General features: G+C 41.7%; 1 protein-coding gene and 1 long non-coding RNA gene across 10 annotated transcripts in view; one reads left to right on the top strand and one right to left on the bottom strand.

Moving 5' to 3' along the window:
* The window catches only part of PCDH11X (protocadherin 11 X-linked), a 937,860-nt gene that overhangs the window by 612,109 nt on the left and 306,362 nt on the right, over positions 1-19,389 (top strand). The window lies entirely within an intron of this gene.
* LOC143822950 (uncharacterized) overlaps positions 18,294-19,389 on the bottom strand; it is a 7,619-nt gene continuing 6,523 nt past the window's right edge. For all 7 annotated transcript variants that reach the window (XR_013226324.1, XR_013226325.1, XR_013226327.1 and 4 more), the window contains exon 3: positions 18,294-19,389. This exon is cut by the window's right edge. This is a non-coding gene — a long non-coding RNA (uncharacterized LOC143822950).

Consider the following 19,389-nt stretch of genomic DNA (forward strand, 5'->3'; position numbering starts at 1 on the left):
AGGAAGTGGTCTTCAGTGTGCTATTAATTTGCAAACTCTAGCCACACAAAAAATGTAGACACAATATCGATGGCTGCTCTGTTGTCATGGATCACTCATCTGCCAAAAATGCATTGAGTTATAAGCAATAGTATATAGAACTTGTTTATATACTGAGATGGTCAAGAGTTTGCTAGTGGATTATTAAAAATAAAATATAGAGGAATTGGATTTTTGTGCAAGATGTATGTGGAAACATCATACATGTCAGACCCGATTCGCTGGACATTTTTTCATATTCCCCACTGCTCCCCCATTCTCTCCTTTCTTCACTTCCAGCTCTCCCATTACCTCTTTGGAAACTAGTGAAGCAACACCAGGAAAGCTACATGTTATTTTTCCTCTCTCTCTCTCTGCTTTCCTTTCTATATAACTGATTGTTCTAGGTGTGATTTGTAACTGGTTTGGGGCAATGTACTTTGCACCAGGAATTCTGTCTTTTTTGTCTGGCTATTGGGGTAGGATCTGGGGAGTTTTGTGCCCAAATAGGCAGGCAAGCAGAACCCAGGGGGATTGGAGGCTAAGACAGAGCAACAGTTTATGGGAAGTTAGTCTTAGCAAGGATTTAGAGAAGTTAGCATTACTATATTTTCAATAAAGAGATTTTCTTCAATTAAGTCTGCTTACTTGGAGCAATTGGCTGGACTCTCACACGTGTATTTTACAAAAGACCATTCACGCTGGATAAGGATTGTCCTTGACTAGTCCTGGACCAGTTGGCTGACTCAGGAAGCTTCGTATATTTCTGGACATAAACTTATACTGTTTAAAGGACATATTACTTCTGTTTCCTTCCAGGTATATTTCTGGACATAAACCTATAATGTTTAAAGGACACATTACTTATGTTTCCTTCCAGGTAACTCTAAGAAAGGATCACTAGACATCCTAATTTTAAGAACTTTGTTATGATGGTTAGTGTTGGCATTCAGATGTGGAAAAGACAGATTTATGTTCGGATTAATGTTATCTTGCAACAGATACCTGTTCTCCCCCTCTTTTTACTTATTCATCAGTGAATGTTGGCAGTCATATTTGGGTAGCTGTCTACCACTTCTGGCTGGTGCAATGCAGATGTTGATAAAGAAGCAAAGGTATCCGCTAACGGGTGACTCTACTGAAGCATGTGGGATCAGCGGGCTTCTAGCAAGTGCCAAAATCTGAACAGTTACTATGATTCTTAGATTTCTACCCACAATGATTCTGCTTTGGAAGGGCATGTATGTGTGGGTGGGCTTTTAGAAACAGGTGGTCAACATCTTTGTATCCCTTCTTCCTGCCCTCCTCCTCCATTGGCCCTCATTTCAAAAAGTTTGTTTTGTTTTGTTTTGTTTTGTTTCCTTCAGAACTTTAGAACGGAGTGTCTTAGTCAGTCTACGATGTCCCAACAGGAATATGACAGTGAGCTTAGAAAGCAGAGATGCCTGTCACTTCTAATTGAGTGCCTCTGTGTCATGTGGACCTGAATTTAACAAGTCCAGATCATTGTCAGCAATGAGCTGAAAGCCGCATTCATATTTTCTGCCAGAGTTGCATATCACCTCACACATATGGTTTACTCTGCATGAACAAGCTCTGAAATCAAGGAAAGCACACAAGCCTTGCAGAGTGATTCCCTTGTTGACTTACTATGTCATTTATTTAACACTATACTCCTTTTGTATGTGGAGGGAATTATATAAAAAGTTCCATTAGAGAGCACCTGTCTTTTGCTTTTCTTTTTTAAAACACTCCACTTTTTATGCCTGCTTTTGCTTCTAGCTGTTTTCTTGTATATGTATGTGAAGAATATCTTAATAATTAAAGCACCACTGATCTTGTAAGTTCTCCAATTTTCCATTTCACAGATAGGGGTGCAAGACTCTCATGTTTAAAAATGCAAAGGAAAGAAGAGTGACTTTTCTTTCTTTTTTATGGACAGAAAGCTGTATTGGGATAGTTGGAAAGAGTATACAGTAGAATAATTGATGCAAAACCAGCAGTCACACACGTTCAGTCTGAATGCACAACCCTAAACTTGCTTTGATAGAACCTGACTTGAAATGAACTCATTTATTTCTTCTGAATGTTTTGTGAGTCAGAATTCAGATGTTATCATTTTAAAGGGAAAATATTTAAAGGACACTCCCCCCTCCCCCACACACATTTAAAACTACCAATAAAAGCACAGGAATTCCAATTTGGATTAAGCAAACAGAGCATGGATCGCCTTGTACATCCCAATGCAGTCCTAGACCATCTTGCTTTTTTGCATGCAAATCTTTTACTTTTTAACAGATGGATCAAGGTCCTTGACATTTGCCACATTTGTTTTACTCCATAATATTTTGGCTTCCTGAAAAATTCCTCTGGAATGTAATCTAAAAATGAATTTCTAGATGCGCTGTGAACTTTGCTTTGATAGCCATTGTTATGATGTTTTTCTTTTATATGAGACCTCTTTTTATAGATGTCAACCTCATTATTGTATCTCCTTACCTCTATTCAGATTTTAAAGGACACATGAAGAGCCCTCCCCTTTGTGTATTTATAATATTCAAGGTTAGCTCAAAACACTGCTTGAATATTAAATTGGTAGTGTTTTTCCTATGTTTCGTCCAATATTTTAACAAAGCTAAGTGGACTCGAGCCCTGATTGATAGAAGCCCTAACTGTGCACGCATATGTGCGGCAGGAGTTCCTTTAGGTAAGGCCAAAATACATCTAAGGAAGTGATTCTGAGTCACTTCCAAACTAGAAATCAGGTGATCCCTCCATACCATAAAGGAGATGGAGTAAGGCCCCTTTGTGTATCATTTCCTTTGAGGGATTAATTAAGCCTTTCTCAACTATTTTACTGTTGAGAACCTCCTGAAACATTCTTAAGGTTTCAACAAACCCCAGAAGTGATGTGATCATGGAGTATAGGGTTGGGAAGCATAGCTGTATATCCTCCCACCCAAGGCCCCTCCCCTTCCCACTCCTTCCAGGCACCACATTGGCCATTTTGGGAGAGGTCAGTAGATCAACATGACCATATATGGTTGTATCACCTGATAAATATTTAACAAATATATTTAAAATTAATTAACTCCTACCCATTCAGAAAATCCTTCCAGGGCCATCAAAAAGCACCAGGGTTTCATGAAACCCTGGTTGAGAAATCCTGTGATAATTTATATTGTGGATATGAATGCAATGGAGTAAGAACACAAGCCTCAAACTGAGTGAATGTTCATTTATAGGATTCAGTTTTTAATTTTTTTCCAGTATTTTATGCTTTATTATTGTTGATTTTGTTATGTCTTGTTCCTAGGTTTGTTAGATTTGTTTGTAATATATATTCTACCATTTTGCATGCCATGTATATTGTGGACCCTAATTGGGTGGACAGGTGGCATAAAGTATGTGTACAGGTATACATACAGGGACTATGTAATATGAAGAAATGGAGAATGGCACAAAAATTAACAGTCTTGGAAAGCCTTTTTCAATCTTTTGAGCACAGTACCTTTTAACCACAGACTGCATTATCATGGTTGGAAAGCCCTGGTCTTGGGTTTGGTTAGTGCAAAGGATAGTGAAAATCAAAACAAGGAATGGGGAAGATAAGTCACAACAGCAGGGATAATACATTCAAAATCGTACCCTTGTAGAACTTCATGGGCACTTTGGAGGGCATACCCTTCAAAAAGATCTCTTTGATCTTTTATGCACTGGGAACTTCACTGCTCCAGCTCCTGTGCAGGAGCACAAATCGGGGGCAGATGAGGTGCACCAGGCCAAATGCTCCCCCATGTGGGTGCAGGAAGAGGTTGGGCAACCTGCCACAACTAAAACTCCAGCCTGCAGCCCAGCATGAAACCTCTAGTGCGTAAACAGTCTTTGAATTGATGTATCTTTAAGCTTCTTTAGGAAATTTATCCAGCGCAGGAATAGCTGTTCTCTCACAGAACTCATTCTTTACTGTATGTTTTGGGTGGGAAGAGATTAATTAAGGTTTTTTAAAAATTGTCTGGGCACATTCTGGACTAAACTACACTTTCGGTGTTTCTTTCTACTCTATAAATAGCTCAACATCGGTTTGATACTTGTGGATATGTGACTAGTTATTTATCTTCCTAAAGCGTTGCTCTCCTATCATGTCAAGAAATGATTAGTTTCAAACGCTAGTGGCAAAAGAGGAAAACTTTTAATTTTCTCTTTCTCTAACCTGTTCACTGAATGTTCATTTTATGGCCCTGTGGTTTTTGTCAAAAGAACGATCTGTCTTTAGGGCAGATAGATTTTCTGAAATGTTTGGCATTTAAACTTTGGTTATTCTCCCCCCCCCCCTTAAATTCAGACATAGTCCCAAAGTAGTAGTGATTTTTTTTGAACAGGGAGAAAAGCAAGCAAAAAGAAATATGCATAAAGTTGCATTAGGAGAGAGAATAGTATTGTAACAGTTGTAACCCAAAATATACTCATATATTTTAATCCTCTTGATGCAGTGGGAGATGAGACATCTGCAATAGGGACAAGCTGATTCCTGGTTGTATTTTGCCATCATATTTTGATAATATGTGTATAGCAGCCATTCTCAACCTTTGGAATATGGGGTAACCCTTGAAATAGTCTTTAAGCTTTGATTGACCCTGGAAGTGATGTCAGCTGGCCATACCTCCCTGTGATGCTCCCAGAAGTCCCATGTTTTAAATGTGCCTGTCATCACTAATAACATAAATGGTGTGTTAAATAAGGACGGTACCTTGCCCGAGCAAAAAAAGGAAGCATTTATATCAGCTATAATAAATCCCACAAAGCAAAGCAGTAATTCTCCCCAGGAAAGCACTTGTAACTTTGGGCCACCATAGACTAGGGAGATGAGTAGAAAGCTGCTCTATCCTCCTTATTCCTCCTCAGGTCAGTGTTTGTTTGTTTGTTTGTTTGTTTTAAATACAGATACCAGTCATTCTCAACCAAGGTTAATAGTAATCCCAGGGTTATTCCAGAGCCCGGGAGGGGTTATTCCAGTTAAGGGGCAGGGTGGGGTATGTATAATCCTGGTTGAGAATGACTGCTGTATAGAGAAACCAATCTTTTGTCTTCCCATTCCTCACTTTAGAATCCTTCCCCCTCCATTAATCCAGTCAATCAGATGTATTTGAATGTGCAGTTTATGTCTTTATTCAATACTAGATTAAAAGCCCGTTGTACTTGTAAATACAACGGGCACTAGAAAGGGTGGATTGGGGGGGGGGGGACAGAAGCACACCCAGGGCTTCATCGAGGCTGCAGGTGTGCTTTTGGGCCCTCCTGCGGCACAGCCTTCTCCCTGGGCCTAGAAGCATACTCGGGGCCTCGGCCTTCCCCCCAGGCCCAGTTAGCACACTCAGCACTTTCTGATCGTTTTTTTTTTATGTATTAGTTGCTATATTACTAATAGCATCATGTGTATCAGCCCATCCTCAATGAATGCAAATCCACATGGACATCTTTCAGAAATTATCTTACCTAAACAAGTTTGGAAAAGTTCAGAGCAAAGTAGGGATAACACTGGAAAATGAAAGTTTGCAGTACAATATTGTAAGGACACTATAAAAATATGATGTAACCATTTGACAGCCAAGGTGGAGTTATGTGATTGTAACCCCAGATACCTGGAATGAGGTTCCATGAGGATCTCAGGAGAACCACCTACATCCCTCAAGGTGCTCCTTGATGTTCCCTATTCTCCATTATGCCATGATCAGTACTGACTCTCTCACTTGCAAACCATCTTATAGTAAAACACTCATTGAGATCACTGATAATTTAATTGGACACAGGCACTCAGTTTTTAAAATAGAAATGAAAGGGGGAATCTTAATCTGTCCTGAAAATAGCAGCGAGAATACTGTCACATTTTACAGCTAAATTGGACATGTGGGTATCTTTCCCAAACTTGAATGGAGTCAAAATTGGGTATATCATGAAGAGCTTCTAATTGGCTAGTGATCAACCATGCCACTGCTAGCAGTATCTAGGCCCTGGCCTTTCCAGATGTTGAAAGTGTTATCCTGTGTGGTGCCTCTTGTGTCAGCTTGCAGCTGGAGAATATCCCTTACCATAGTCAATAAGATAGATAGTAACACTGGCCACTCAACTTCCTGATCTCTCTGATGCTGTCTCTTTAGACTAGACTGTGTCTCTTAGGGACAACTTCCTGTTTCCCGTTTCTTCTTCTCCATCTTGCCTGCCTGCAGGCACCATCCCACCAACTAGATTAGATTAGGGACTATCCTCTTACCTTTCCAGCCTAGAATGGAGTTTTCTAATAAATAGTTGTTACATTAGTTTAATAGCACAACCAGAGTTTGTGCTTTCTTTGTTAGTTTTGGCCTATGTGTTCTTAGAAGCCAGCAATGCTATGCTGTATACACTAGTTTAATTAAGCACTCTACTCATTTTTCTTTATATTACTGACCTATTCCTTGGGTCCCACCACTCAATATCCATCATCAGTAAGTTGTATATAACACTGATTCCATAGGCTGGGGATGGGCTGGGGCTGCAGAGGAATTCTGTCTTTCCACTTCCTTGCATTCCCCACTATTCTCCATTTCCATGCATTCCCACATTAAAGTCCAATGTGAATTGGCTACCAACAGTTCTGGGTTCCAAGCAAAACTTTAAAATAAACTGGCAATGAGGATGGATGGTTTTTGGTTCCTCAAAGCCAATGGAAGAGTCATACTGACAACAGTTTGTTCTTTGCTGAAAGCCTGCATCCTCTATAAATCAATGACAAATATCAGCTTTTGCTGTGCAATGGTAAACAATGCTGAACACTTTCATGGGAAGGTGATTTAATGGAGTTTGTCATTTCACCTGCTCCACTGCAAATGAGAGTCAGGAGAAAGACCAAACATTTGAGATGCAGCTGCATGACGTCAGCTGTCATCTCGAATATGTGGGAGGCCTTAAGGATTTTTGTTTTGCAAGGGAAAGAGCAAATTGGCAGTGCAAAAAAGAAACAACAATTTCCATGCTTTTGGATGCACAACAAATCAGTGCAGGCATGTTGCTTTATTTTTAAAAAAATAAGTGAACAAAAAATCAGCTTTGAGTGGTAGCGTCTTAAATGTCATGGTGGGAGGAGCAAACCTGCTGCTTCTTGATATTTACCCCTCCTCCCAGATTAAGCCCTTTACAAGCCATACCAGCAAAGAAGGAGTAGAATATAGAATAGGTGCAGCATGGTTGTCTAAACTAGCTATGTGAAGATGAAGGAGGAAAGTGAACAGGAACAAGCAGCAGGCTAGCAGAAGTAAGCTTAGATTATAGGTTGGATCCACCAAGCTTTTTTTTTTTTTTTAATTCAACTTTCCCCATTCTCATTCTTAGTACATCCCCACTAGCATAAGGCTTTTGTCAATGCAGGTCCCGTGACTAGCAGTATAGTTTTTATTTGTATGTTTTTAAATCAATAGGTCTCCCTCTTGCCCTTTTCACCAGTCAAAAGGTGGTTGGACCTTAGCCATTTGGTGAACAAGCCTGATATCTGTAGATACTAGGGAGCCTCACCTGAACTGCTCTGGTTTGTTGACCCAAAGAGGCATTTTTGACTGATATGTTGTGTCTCCCTGCAGTAGTGTTATTAAGAAGCATTTTCTTAATTCTGCTTTACTCCATTTCTCCCTAAAATCCAATAATCTATTTATTTGCCTTTGAAAAATGTATTTGGAGTAAATTTTCAATCAGTACCATGTTGATCAAAGATCGATTTGAAGGGAGGAAAAGCAGAAGGTTCTACAAATTTCAGAATATTGTTCTCTAGATGTCATGGCCAGTCCAGTGTCTTCCCCAACCTTCTTATCCTCCTGCTAGAGCTCTTCTCTGAGGGATATAGCATAGACCAACTACAAAGCCTGAAGTTACAAAACAGTGTCATCAAAGATTAAAAAACAAACAAACTATTTTTTTTAGAAAAAGAAAAAGAATAGGAGGACTGAAAAGCTATATCCAAAAAGGTGAATTTTGGCAGAAGAAGTGATGATGATGATGTTATCTGTTCAGTTGTATCAGACCCTCGACAATTCTATAGGAAACTCTTCGCCATGCACCCCTGTCTCTGACTGCTTCCTTTAGTTGGTTCATGGCCATCCCTGTATCGGCTTTGATCCTTTGGCAACCACGTTTCCTTTTGCCGCTGACCATGCCGAGCATTAATGATTTTTCTAGCGAGTTTGATCGCATGATGTGTCCAAAGTCAGTGAGCTTCAGCCGAAACATCTTCCCTTCCAATGACACAGTTGGCCTGCTCCTCTCCAAAACCATTTTGTTGGTAACTTTGGCTGTCCATGGTATTCACAGCATTCGTCTCCAAGAAGTAGCCCTCCCCATAACCGTGCTATGCTATCCTGCAGTTCACTCTTTCTGTCATGCCTAAGTGGTGATGCACAAGCTGTATTTCCATATGACATCCTTATAGGACTATTTCACATTAATATAGTACACTATTTAAAAGGCATACAAAAGAAACATAAATGAAATAGCTCTCTGATCTTTATCATATGTGGAATTAGGCCCAATGTCGGGGGGGGGGGATAAGTATCAAAATGTTGTTGTTTTTTAGAGTGGGTATGATATACAGAGGGATATGTTTAGCCAGGGCTTTGGGAGCTGAAGGAGCCATGAGAATTTTAAAATCTTCTTTCCTATAGAACTTGGCAGATCCCAAAGAAGTGTTGTTTGTCATATCAAAACTCTCTTTTCTACTTCCCTTGCAATTCCTCAGACTTTTGCTTGAACAGGAACTCTCTAGATTCACCTTGAAATGTCACTCTAAGTGACATTCAAAGTGGCAAATCTAATGATCGAATTTTAGCACCATGCTTCATTTCCATTTTCAGTCGCTCTTGCACACAGGCATTCATTTCTCTCTTCTCTCTGTCCTCTTGCACTGTTTTCTCACAATGCCATTCTCACCTTGGCCCACTGGGCCAGGGAAGAGAAAACAGCCTGGAAAAGAGGTGTTTGAAAACAGTCTCTTAACACATTTTATGTATTTTGCAGATGTTTGGGTTTTTTTTTTAATGGGTTGCAACTCTCTCTGGATGACCAGCATATATTAGTGGGATTTGAGCCTCCCCAGGAGTGACACACAAGTAAATGCAGTCTTTTTTTTTTCCTTTTTAAAAAAGTGTGTGTATGTGGTTCTCTCAGTCTTAATCTCAATCTTTCTTTGGATTATGTGATGAAATTTCTTGTCTCATTTTCCGTCTAATTAAAAGTATTTCTAAACCATGCTGTGGAAACAATTACATCCATTATGGTGAAATATACACGTATACTTTCTCTGCTTCCTTTAGATGCTGGGCTGCATCAAGACTGATTTAATGAGTCACCTTGTACCTATAGTTTTGCTCCCCCCCCCCTCAAAGTGGAAGGGCTATTTTTGATCACTGAAAAGGCTCTTTCAAAGATTGTGAGCCTTATGATAAACCAAGCCTGGGTCTATGTGTTCTTAACATTTATGTTGTGTTCTTGTATGCATGTTAAGGATTTTTACTCTTTGTTGTGTCACAAACCCAATTCAAAATCCATGTGCAAGTGTATACACATGAGGAGAAGAAGAGTTGGTTCTTATATGCTGCTTTTTTCTACCTGAAGGAGTCTTTAAATGAGGTGGGGTATCACATGTGAGCAGGTGGTGGATTGAAAGTATCTCTCCTATTGCTACCTTCTGTCTGCGACCCCAGAGGAAGGACATCAGCTATTTGATGGCTGTCCCCCATATCCTGGAATTGGCAAGGCAGTGAGCTAAAATCTCATGGTTGACTATGTCCTACGCTGCTGCAAGGTCTAATAACACAAGCAACACTGACCCACCTTGGTCCAACTGGTGGCATAGGTCATATATTAGGGTGATAAATGCTGCTTCTGCCCCATGGCCAGGCCAGCAACCTGACTGAGATGGGTCTAGGGCTGAAATATCCGCCAGAAATGCTGATATTTGGTCCTTGACAGGCCTTTCAACGAACTTTCCCAGAAACACTAAGTGTGAGACGGGTCAGCTTGCTGCGGGGTAAACGGTCATGACTGGGGAAGGCACTGGCAAACCACCCCGTATTGAGTCTGCCATGAAAACGCTAGAGGGCGTCACCCCAAGGGTCAGACATGACTCGGTGCTTGCACAGGGGATACCTTTACCTTTACCATGGGTCCAGAGATTTTTTTTTTTTTAGCAACAGGCAAACCACTGCTTCTTTTAGCCTATCGGGGAATTCTCCCCTATTCATATGTTTTTAGGAGTCATGATGGGCAGGGGTCTAGTGAGTATGTGGTTGGTCTCATTGCATCCTGTCCACTTCAGTTGATGTGAGTCATCTGAAGTAACTCAATGTTCTCTCCAGAGTTGGCCAAGGGGCCTCTACTTCACTTTCTGTGTCTAAGGTTGGAGAGAAGTCACACAGAGTGTTGAGATTTTGTCTGCAAAATGACTCGTCAATGCCTCATAGATGATATCTAATTGCCTATTATTTTGGTGCCCTTCCTCTAGGTCAGTGAAAGATCAAACTATCTAAATAAGTGTGCTGGGTGTGAATAAGCAGACATGATGAAAGTCAAGTAAAAGTTGTGTTTTACTGACTTCACCACCATCTCATGTGGATTTAATAAGATACTTTCGAAGCTTCATTGTGAGTCTTCCTCCAAACTCACTCTAGTTGTCTTAGTTCCCATTTCTTCTTGCAGAGCTCCTCAGTATACCAGGGGGCCTGCTTGGGATGACTTGAAACTGCAATGTTTTAACAGATGTTATGCTATTCATAATTGTTATGAATCGTTATTGTAAGCCACCCAAGACTGCTTGCAAGGAGGGCTGGCCTATAAATCAAAATTTAGTAAGACGAAGAATCCCATTAGGAAGTGTTTTCCTGTATCTGGGTGGAGTTTATTAGAAAGGTCTTGTCTGTCGTTTGATGAACCATTCTGAGGTATTTTAGAACCCCGTGATTTTTTTATTCTGGTGTTTTTAAATAAGAAAGTGTATTGCTCCTGATGAGGCTAGAGCACAGACAACAAATAGGAATCAAGCCTAGTGGCCACATATCTATTGGAAAGAACATCAAACATGGGGTAGACATTCCTACATGAAGCAAGCCCTTTAAATTGGGATTGGGAGAGCTTTCCTTTCAAGACGGGTTGAACTATCTGTTAGTTCTTTGTTCAAATGCTTCATCCAAACACTGGGAGATAGATTCCCCTGCATGGAATCTGAGTAGATGCACCTCCAGACTCTGTCCTGCTCCTAGTGGAAATCCATCTCTCATTCTCTTAGAACTCTTGACCCTCTTCCCTGAGAAATATAAATGGCTGGCCTGATGCCAATAAATCCCCAGCGTGCTTCAAAACACCTTATATCTCTGCACTAAAACAAGTCTGGCATAGGCAAAAAGTGATGTAGAGGGAGGCAACCCTGGGAAGAGGATTCTATGGAGATAGAGCAGTCAAGGCAAGTACCATCCAACTCTATACCTCCCTCCACCCTACTCTGAACTTTGTGCAAAGTGCTGTCACATCACAGCCAATTATAATATCTCCAGCAAGGGGTTTTCAAGACAAGTGCAGAAGAAGAGCTGGGGGTTTGTATCCTATTTTTCACAACTCAAAGGAGTCTCAAAGCAGCTTACAATCACTTTCCCTTCCTCTCCTCACCATAGACATCTTGTGAGGTAGGTGAAGCTGAGAGAACTGAAACTGGCCCAAGGTAAGCCTGCTGGCTGAGTGTGGAGGAGTGGGTGATCAAACCTAGTTCTCCAGATTAAAGTATGCTCCTCTTAGCCACTGCAGACTGGCTCACCATGCCAAGTGAGAGTCAGAGACAGTTAGCTATTGCTTTCCTCTGCAGAGTTTTCCTTGATGGCCTCCCTTCCATGTACTAACCCATGTTTAGCTTCTGAGATCTGATATGATCAGGATATACCATGCTGTCTTCCCTTCCATTACTTTGAACATAGCCTGTTTAATTAATAATACTGGAAAAGAGAATCAGGATAAAAGGATACTCTTAGTTCCTGCAGGTGCATGGAAGAGGATCTCATTTATTTCCAGAACCACAAGCAGAGCCTGTACTCACAAGCCTAAACTCACCATTACAAAACTGGAAAAGACGGGCTCACAAGCTGTGGAAATAGATTTTTGAATAATTTAGCGCCCTTATAATCTAGTTCTTAGAGAGAGATGTTTTCCATCCCTTCCTCCCTTTTAAAAAAATCAAAGCTGTTAATATACTTCACTGGTACACAAAAAACACAGTGAGACTATTTAAAAAAACAAGCAATGGGCTTTTTGAATCTATGCAATGTTTATGAATTATTTGTTTATCATAATGTACTGGGTTGTTAATTGGTTGGCTACTTGCCTAAGCAAGCAAATAACATGTGATGAATTGGGCTATTACTTTGAGATGGGATAGAGGGGCTGAGGACATGCTATCAATTTGGGGCTAATAACCATCCTTTGTTGCTTCAATGGATAGGCATTTTGGAGTACCAGAAACCATAAAAAGAAACCACCTGATAGCCTAAAACCCATAATTCCACCAAACCAAAACATATTACTTACCGAGAGACTAGAGAAGTTGAAGCTAGTAGCTGTGATGGGTCATGATTTCAGTGTTCCTTCAGTCACTTAGTATCTCTTAACCTATTTTTCTAAACTCCATTTTGGCCTCAGACTTAATCTCTCCAATTTCCCCCCCAAGCACATAATTTTGAGACATTGCTGTGGAGACACAGCTGTGTAGGCCGTTATAGTAACCGTATCTGGTACTTTTTTATTTAACTTGCTTTATGCGATGGAAGAGAGAAAAAGGATTTCAGAATGACTTGGACTCTGGCTGACATTTTCTGATACTGTATTACTTTGTGGCAGTGTGATTGAAAAATTGCCACAGCTGGAGAAAATCATAGGAAAGAAAACTACCTGCCTACGAAATAACAAAATTTGATTCCAGTAGCACCTTTAAGACAACAAAGATTTATTCAAAGTGTGAGATTTCTAGTGCATGCACTCTATGTCAGACAAAATGGAACAAGGATAATATGAGTACAGATATAAAGAAAAGGTAAATTAGTGGCAAATTAGTAAACTGAGTAATATCTAAATGATGTGGTATGATTATTATTTGCTCAAACAGGTAATTAGTCCTTTTGAGTGCAGTTGTAGTTGACAAAAGCATTGGAGAAATAAAAATAAAAAGGCGGATAGTTGCTTGCCCTATCCATCTCCACCCAAGTATGGAAGCATAACCAAAAGCGACAAGGTGCTCAGTTTCTTATTTTGTCGTGAGACCAGAGTTAGATTCTGAATTATTGCATACTACTTACATCACATTACAGTCACATTGTCCCAAATAAAATAAAGAGAGGAATGTGGTATAAGAATCGAATGAGATTAGCATATGTAGTGAGATAAGAAACCTATATCTTTGTTGAGTCCTGGATATTCCATTGTATTGAGCGTTTCTGCAATCTCACTTTCTAGTCTATCCCTGAAGTTCCTTTGCAATAAAACAGCTACTTTGAGGTTCCTTAATGAATGTTCTGGACGGTTTTTTAAATTTAATTTAATATTTAAATTTGTTAACTGTCACTTCTGGACCCAGCTGGTTCATGGCGGTGTACAACAATTTAAAACCCACATAAAATACAAGAACAAAACAAAGTTATGGTAAAAAATATTTAAAAACCTCACCCCTTTTCCACCTTTTAAGTTGAAGAGTTCCCCTACAAGTTTTTCAGTCCTGTGACTTTTGATGTCAGACTTGTGTCCATTAATTCAGGGGTAGTCAACCTGCAGTCCTCCAGATGTCCATGGACTACAATTACTATGAGCCTCTGCCAGCGTTTGCTCTCCCTTATTTGCAAAATGGTTTTTGCTCCGTGCCCTGAGTCCCAGAGTTTAATCTAAGGTAATTTCAACTAAGATATATTAGTTAACTAAAAGCAAAGCCTATTGCACCCAGGAATACAGTGCTAGTACCTATACCTGCAATGTGACCTTCCTGAGTTCTGCCCCCCCCCCGCTCGACCTTGAGATCAAGTGTGGTGAAGCGGTTAAAGAGCAGCATACACTAATCTCAAGAGATGGGTTTGATTCCTGACTCCATCTCCATATGCAGCCAGCTGGCTTGCCAATTTCCACGTGGAGGCCTGGAAACCTTCAGGAACATGAAAGAGAGAAAGACCCCATCTAGTATTGGGAGTTGTAACATATCTTCTCCACCCCAGCATGTTTGCAGAAGAGTCTCCCAAATCCATAAGGCCTTGGCAGTTCCCCAGCAGTGCATACTTGTTGCCCAAATGGCCTACGGATGTATGTCCCCCCACCATTTGAAACTTCCCCCTTTCATTTCAAGATTATGGGGTAATATTGAAGGACCACTGCTTCTTGTGTACCAAGGAATATGGATATGGGGAGGTGCCCAGAAATAAAGCAGATGGAAAACAGAGTAAATATTTATTTGGAAAAGCAGAACAAGAAAGGCAACAGAGAGATTCTCTCTCTCTCTCTCTCTCTCTCTCTCACACACACACATACACATACACAAACACAGGCACAGAGCAAACCTTAAGCCTAGACAACCAAACACCTAAGCAATAAGGTAAAGGTATCCCCTGTGCAAGCACCGAGTCATGTCTGACCCTTGGGGTGACGCCCTCTAGCGTTTTCATGGCAGACTCAGTACGGGGTGGTTTGCCAGTGCCTTCCCCAGTCATTACCGTTTACCCCCCAGCAAGCTGGGTACTCATTTTACCGACCTCGGAAGGATGGATGGCTGAGTCAACCTTGAGCCGGCTGCTGGGATTGAACTCCCAACCTCATGGGCAAAGCTTTCAGACGGCTGCCTTACCACTCTGCGCGACAAGAGGCTCTTCTCCCTAAGCAATAAAGGTATACAATAAAGTGGAGCCAAATAAGAATACACAAGAGTTCAGGGTGGAAGGAAAGGGAAGAAAGAAGCAGACCAATCAACATCTCCAAAGGTCCTGTTGTTAGCCTTCACTCTAAATCAGGCTAAGCCTTTTCTACAGGCAGCAGGACCACTTCATCTTGTTCCTTTTCTCTGAGACACAAACTTTTCCCCTGAGATACAATGAAGAGACCTTCAATATGTGAATATATGGAATTTATTAAAAGTAGCAATGAAATACAGACTCAGAATCAGATGACCTTTATTGTCACACAAAGAAAGATGATAGAAGAAAAAATATATATGTTGTTGTTGTTAGGTGCGAAGTCGTGTCCGACCCATCGCGACCCCATGGACAATGATCCCCCAGGCCTTCCTGTCCTCTACCATTCCCCGGAGTCCATTTAAGTTTGCACCTACTGCTTCAGTCACTCCATCCAGCCACCTCATTCTCTGTCGTCCCCTTCTTCTTTTGCCCTCAATCGCTCCCAGCATTAGGCTCTTCTCCAGGGAGTCCTTCCTTCTCATGAGGTGGCCAAAGTATTTGAGTTTCATCTTCAGGATCTGGCCTTCTAAAGAGCAGTCAGGGTTGATCTCCTCTAGGACTGACCGGTTTGTTCGCCTTGCAGTCCAAGGGACTCGCAAGAGTCTTCTCCAGCACCAGAGTTCAAAAGCCTCAATTCTTTGACGCTCGGCCTTCCTTATGGTCCAAGAAGAAGAAAAAAAATATATATATAAAGCATTAATTGTTCTACAGTTACGGGACCTTTTAGCCTGCTGTACAAACTTGGCAGCCAAATCAATAACTTGACAGTGTTTGTTTCCTGACAGGAAAATGGTCTTCGTCTCATCATCAAATTTTTGTTGATGAGAAAAAAGTGGATTGATGAGCTGCCCATGAATAATGGCATAGAACAAATAATAGAAAAACACATGTAAGATGGTTTCAATGCAGCCATAATTACAGGGACATATTCTTTTGGAGTAGGGTTTTTTTTGTAAATCTCCCTTGAAGTACGGCTGAGGGAAAAGCATTAAATCTGGCTATCATAAATGCTTGCCGCAGTTGGGGGGCTGTTATGTGGTGAAAATATGAAGCAATGAATCCATAGCTTGGCCAAAGTCCCAAACAAAAGGAGGACATGGTCTTCTGGCTGACTCAATGAGCAATGAAATACTTAATTTTCATTTGGAAAAGCAGACCACTAAAGTGGATTTTCAGAGAGAGCGTTCAGATTAACTGTGGGTGTAAAATAATTCATTTTACAGTGTTTAAAAATGAGCAGCTAGTAAATTCAGACCTTTCAAATGATCACACAACAGTACCTTTATTACAGAAATAAACTGACAGACACAATGATTATTACTGTTATTATTAATTTGTTTATACCACCAACTCCCAGATCGGCCAGCTGATGGTGCTTCACAACGAACAAAAGCATAAAAACATAGGGCAGCAAGATTGCCACCATGCTGATAATACAATACAGTGAAATAACACCATTCAAAAGACAACGATGGCAGGCATAACACCCTAGTCGATCCATATAACTCATTCACCTATTCCCGGCAGTGTTGACAGATGGAAAGCTGGGGTGCTGGATGGTCCCTGAGTAAGGTGACCAGATTTTAAGACAGGTAAAGAGGGACAACACTGACCGGGGGAGTTGCCAACCTCCAGGCACGGCCTGGAGTTCTGGAGTTTTGAGAGTGGTTATGCAAATGGCAAAATACTTTGTATTCTTATCTGTATTCTTGTGATCTCCGGGCAAAATGGGCCTGGGGGTGCTGTTGATACACTTTGGGCCTGGGCTCACACAGACAAACAAAAAGCATCCTGCTCTGGCTGGCAGCTTTTGGGTGTTAAGCTTTCATACCCTCTCTGCAGCCACAGTGTCCGGGCTCAACTAACCCTGGAGCTTCTCTTGGTGCGACCTGGATGCCCTCTGAAAGGCTGTGTTTGTTTGGAGAGAAACGGAGTGGAAGGCAGGACGCTTTTGGGTCTTGGGCTCTGTCTGTCTCTCCTGCAAGCAGGTTATGAAATACAGACGGTGCAGTGCCAGACTAGGAGACCCAGATTCAGGGCACCTAGATGGTTACTGCACATATGGAGGAAACAACAGAAAGGGAAAGTGGGCCAGGAATACCATGTGGAAAGATTTTTGTGACTGGGGAGGCGGTAAGAAGGCAGGCGAAGGATGGGCTCCTCTTTTGTCACCAAGCCTAAGAAATGAGGACAAACAGATGGCGGCCCCCACCAATTACATTGGAGGCAGCTCCACTCTCCCCACCGCCGAGGAGCCTCTGCTCCTCACCTTAGCCCCCCCCCAGGCAACTGCAATTCCACACCGCCATTCCACGGTCTTCTCCTGCGCCGCTCCCTTCATTCCCGTCATCCAGCTGCCGTTGGGGAGGAAGACGAGGGCGGCTAGCAGCAACCTCACCACCTGCAGCAGCCAAACTGAGAGTCGTTGAGGTGATGGAAGCCCTGCTTGCTGATCTAGTGGCCTTCGACTGAAAGGGCATTATTGGCCCTGGAATCACAGCTCCTCTCCAGACTACAGAGATCAGTTCCCCTGGAGGAATGGCTGCCTTGGAGGGTGAACACAATGCAATTGTACCCCACTGTCCTCCCCTTGCTCCATCCCTGAATCTCTGGCCATTTCTCACCCTGGACCTGACAACCCTGATACCCACATCCAGAAAAGGAAAAATGTTAAAATATTATCCTGGAATGTGGCCGGATAGATTGACAAAAGGGAGGACACAAATACAATAGATTATTTCAGGACTTGTGCATTTTTCTCCCTCAAGCTTTAGCGCCTCTTTCAGAATGAATAAGATGGGTTATCTATGTGCAGGTTTGTTCACTCTGATTTCCTTCACCTCTGCAGGTCAGAGTTACGGGATTACTTTCTAAGTCTCAGTCATTTGTGGTTTGCTGTACAGAAAACTGTTTTAATCAACCATGACATAATCCCCCCCTCCCCATAACAGGGGACACTGGAATCAGCAGGAACTGGGTAAGAACTAGTAGAGCAGCTGTCGATGATGATTGCACAAAATGATAATAAGCATCAACCCTAACTCCCCATCACCCTCCAGTGGCCAGGGAGGACTTTGCCAACCTACCCTAGCTAGGTGTATTTCTGATTTGGTGCCCCGGGAGGAACAAAATGGCGGTGGCAAGGGGTTGTGTGGCACTGGACATATTCCCGTGAGAAATGATTCTTTAGAGAGGATGGCTGAATGGCAGAAACCGAGAGAGGATCATCAGCCTTCTCCTTTTAAGGCAGCAAACAAGAAACAGGCAAACAAAAAGAGTTTATCTTCAGGCATTTTATTAGAGGCCCTATTCAGTTAAATTATTTCAACCCCCTAACGGGTGATCCCTGCCCAATGCTCAGAGGAAGGCGAAAAACCACCAGGAGCGTTGGCCAATCTGCCCTGGAGGAAAATTCCTTCCTGACCCCAGAAAATGGCGATCGGTGCTACCCTGAGCAGGAGAGCAAAGACCAGAAACTGCCACGTCGCCATGGCCTGTGGCTTGTTCAAACTAATCCTCTCCTTCCACACCACCCCTGGTTTCTAAGAACCAGCTTGGAGATGTCAGGGCTGCTTTTTCCGTCTTTCTGTCTTTTCTTCAGGGCTATCTTTTCTGTGGCCCCAGCAGAAGTTTGCCACGCCCTACACACTAGGCAACCAACAGAGAAGACTTTCTCAGACTTGGCTGGCAGCTCCACCCTCTCCTTCCTAAGATTCCTGTGGTAGTCTACCAGATGTCCTCTGCTTGCTTAGGGTCCAAATTCACTTCTGATGGAGGAGAGCCAGCTGTTCTCTTCAGTCTGTCACCCCACAGCTGACAAACGGAGCAACGTCATGCTTCATCTTCACTGGGCCACCTTCCCAAAAGTCTGTAACTTAAAGGCTTAAAGAACCTTAGAAATACATTCTTCTGGCTGCATGGTGAGTATTTCTAAACTCAGTATTCCTAAGAAGAAGAAGAACCAGAAGAGCAAATAAGCAAGGAAGAAGTATCTTAAAGAACCTTAGGAATGACTCCTTCTTTTCCACCTCCTTGCCTATTTCCTCTTCTGTTCATTTTTCTTCTTAGGAATACTAAGTGTAGAAATACTATGCACCCAGTTACATGTCTTCTTCCTCTTTCCTTTCTTTTTCTTCTTAGGAATACTCACAATATGAATACTCTCCATGGAGCCAATTAAATACTGTAAAACCTTAAGGAATCCTAGAATTATTCACCATGGAGACAATTAGACATTAAAATATCATAAAGTATCATAAAGCATTAAAGAATCATTGAAATACCCATTACATGGGTACACCACCCCATACTCATCTTCCTTTGCTTCCTTCTTCCTTGCCTATTTCATCTTTCCTTCTTCCACCCTTGCCTATTTCCTTTCTAC

This window comes from Paroedura picta, chromosome 13 (genome assembly GCF_049243985.1).
Source record: "Paroedura picta isolate Pp20150507F chromosome 13, Ppicta_v3.0, whole genome shotgun sequence".
Classification (NCBI taxonomy): domain Eukaryota; kingdom Metazoa; phylum Chordata; class Lepidosauria; order Squamata; family Gekkonidae; genus Paroedura; species Paroedura picta.